At 43.5% G+C, this 3,439-nt stretch overlaps 1 long non-coding RNA gene across 1 annotated transcript; it reads right to left on the bottom strand.

The window, feature by feature from the left end:
* Positions 1-275: 275 nt before the first annotated feature.
* On the bottom strand, positions 276-1,863 carry LOC120872254. Its single transcript, XR_005723208.1, has 2 exons — positions 1,552-1,863; positions 276-505 (listed from the first exon to the last, which is right to left on the bottom strand). It is a non-coding gene; the product is annotated as an uncharacterized LOC120872254 (long non-coding RNA).
* Positions 1,864-3,439: the final 1,576 nt, after the last annotated feature.

Below are 3,439 nucleotides of genomic sequence, written 5' to 3'. Positions count from 1 at the left end.
TTACTTCACTTCATATGATAATCTCTAGTTCAACCCATGCCGCTGCAAATGGCATTCTTTCATTCTTTCTTGTGGCTGAATACGAGTCCATTGTACATACCACATCTTCTTGACCCATTCATTCATCTTCCAAGTCATTTCCACATCTTGGCTATTGTAAATAGTGCTGCTATGGATATTGGGTACATGTGTCTTTCCGAATTAGAGTTTTCTCTGGAGGTATGCCCAAGAGTAGGATTGCAAGGTCATATGTTAGCTCTAGTTTTCGTTTTTTAAAGGAAACTCCATGTTGTTATTCACAGTGGCTGTACCAATTTGCATTCCCACCAACAGTATAGGAGGGTCCCTTTTCCTCCACACCCAAATATATGGGATTTTTCCCCTCCACATGATATCTTTCAAGCCCAGGAGAAACTATGATCTACTTCTCTTCATGCTGTTGCTTAAGCTTGGTTTACCAGTTGTCTTTCTGCCATGTTGCCATCTTCAGGCAGATATTTGTAACCTTTGGCAAATGTAAACACAATTTAGTATTCAAAGAATTCAGAGACAACAAAACACATCATCTTTTAGAAAATAAATAAGACAGTTTATTCTCTCTCTTTTTTCCTTTACTTAAGGATTAGTCCCTGGCCAAGACTATTCTCACCACGTGACATTTTCCAGACACCAGGAAGAAATGCGATCGGCCTCCACAGCACAAACGAGAGAAGCTTCACCTGACTGTTTTGTGCATTTGTTTTATGAGTGCTTTCAAAATGTGTGCTTGTACTGCTAGTTTCAGATTTTCATTCGTGGAATATTCTAGAAGACAGACATAACAGGCACTTTACTACTGTACCCTGAATGAGTGATTGCTTGTAAAAAAAAATGGTTTTAAAAGTCATGGAATATGTAACATGCATACAGACATGTGCCCCAATCATAGTTTAACAAATAAACATAACAAACTCCATGATACGATGACTCATCTAGAAATGGTCGGGGCTTCCTCGTGGCTCAGTGGTAAAGAATCTGCCTGCCAGTGCAAGAGACCCCAGTTCAATCTCTGGTCTGGGAAGATCCCACATGCTTCAGGGCAACCAAGCCTGTGCATCACAACGCCTGAGCCTGTGCTCTAGAGCCTGGGAGCGGCAACAACGGAACCCTTGAGCTGCAACTGCTGAAGACCCTACACCCTTGAGCCTGCCCTCCTCAACAAGAGAAGCCGCTGCAACGAGAAGCCTGCGCATCGCAACTGGAGAGGAGCCCTCGATCGCCAACTAGAGAGAAAGCCCGTGCAGCAAGCAAGACCCAGGACAGCCAAAAAAAAGGGAGGGGTGTCACTTAAATATAAAAAAGAAAAGAAAAAAAAGAAAGAAACGATCAGCCTAGAAGCTCCACGTGTCCTGTTCAACACAGACTCCTCTCTCTCCCAGGGTAAATCATACTCTGCTTTGTGATAAACAATTCCTTGGTTTTCTGTAGATATGTATGTTTATTACAAAACCATGCATCTCTCAACACGATAGCTTTGACTATCTTTGAGCATTAGATTCATGCAATCTTAACCATATGGATTATTTTGCCGCGTGGCTGTTTTTTTTAGGAAAAATAAATCAAGCAAAGAAAGAGAACGTGGGGCCTCCCAGTTTCCTGGCCACGTTTCCTCCCTTGGAAGCTTGTTTCTTCGCCTTGAGAGTGGAGAGGGCTGCCGGAGAAAGTTCAGGGACTGCAGCTGGCAGCTGTAACCTGAGCCCCAGCTCAGATGAAAACACATCTCTCTCCACAACACATAATCCCAAGGTTTTGTTGGTTATTTCCAGAGAAGGGGAGAGAGAGAGACAGAGAGCTCAGAATGGCCCTGGGAGGGGATAGAGTTGCCAGGTCTGTGTTATTGAACCATTGGGATTTATTTTAGATTCTTGTTCCATGCAATGAAAATGTACAAGCCAGAGAGCGTGTCTCTGAAAAAGCATAATTGTTTCAAACAAGTCAAGAAGTCCCATCTGATTCCAAACAATGTACAAACCAAACCTCCTCGCCGACACTGCTCAGCTCTTCATCTGAAATAGCACACACACACAAAAAAAAATCAGCAGAACAACCCCCAAGTTCATCCATAGGGGAGTAGTTAATTAGGTTGTGTTGAATAGGACTCCAGTATTCTTGCCTGGAAAATTGCACGGACAAAGGAGCCTGGTGGGCTATAGTCCAGAGAGTTGCAAAAAGTCAGACACAATACACACACACACACACAGTGGCTTTCACACAACATTGACCATGGTCCATGGTAAGAAATGTATGTTATTGTGACCCAGAACACAGACACACCCCATAGAGAATAAAGCTTCCTAAAACATAATAGGTGAGATGAATTCGGATATTTTGAATTCTGTTGTTTCTGATGGGAAAACTTGTGAAAGACCTTGACATGTATTAAAAAGCTGACAGGTGGCTTTGCTGGAAAATTGGACATTATCTGCCACCCTTTTCAGGTTTTCTGATTCTATGAGGTCTCTGAATCTTTGAATTCTTCACTTCTCTGTAAATTGCAGATAACAAAACAATGCAAATGATAGCTGTCCACAGACACATGAATGAATTTTGTCTTGGTGGACAAATAATTTTCCTCTCCTGATGTGGGGAGAAGCCAGTTTTCTATGTATGAAGGAAACTCATTTTAACTTTCTTGATGTTTGGTGTGTGTCCACTTTATAATTGTAGGAGAGTCGAGATTTTACCTCTAAAAAGATGGTAAAGAGATTCTCCATGCAACATGAATTTGTGGGAAAAGAGTACTGAATACTTTTTTCAGTGTTTTCTTTCATAATAGCTATGGATCACTCTTTTTAAGTGTTCTATAATCAGATTAAAAGTTTATTGCTTAGGAATTCCCTAGTGGGCCAGAGGTTAAGACTCTGCTTCCACTGCAGCGGGTACAGGTTTGATCCCTGGCTTCCCTGGTGGCTCAGAGGTTAAAGCGTCAGGCTGCAATATGGGAGACCCGGGTTCAATCCTTGTGTTGGGAAGATCCTCCTGGAGAAGGAAATGGCAACCCACTCCAGTATTCTTGCCTGGAGAATCCCATGGACAGAGGAGCTTGGTAGGCTACAGTCCATGGGGTCCCAAAGAGTTGGACACCACTGAGCAACTTCACTTTCACTTTCATGGGGAACTAAGATCCCATATGCTGCTGTTGCTGCTAAGTTGCTAAGTCACTTCAGCCATGCCCGACTCTGTGCAGCCCCATAGACGGCAGCCCACCAGGCTCCCCCATTCCTGGGATTCTCCAGGCAAGAACACTGGAGTGGGTTGCCATTTCCTTCTCCAATGCATGAAAGTGAAAAGTGAAAGTGAAGTCGCTCAGTCGTGTCCGACTCCTAGCGACCTCATGTACTGCAGCCTACCAGGCTCCTCTGTCCGTGGGATTTTCCAGGCAACAGTACTGGAGTGGGTT

This window comes from Oryx dammah, unplaced genomic scaffold (assembly GCF_014754425.2).
Source record: "Oryx dammah isolate SB20612 unplaced genomic scaffold, SCBI_Odam_1.1 HiC_scaffold_13, whole genome shotgun sequence".
NCBI classification, from domain to species: Eukaryota; Metazoa; Chordata; class Mammalia; order Artiodactyla; family Bovidae; genus Oryx; species Oryx dammah.
The sequence above is the reverse complement of the archived record's forward strand: the minus strand, read 5'-3'. Positions and strand labels throughout refer to the sequence as shown.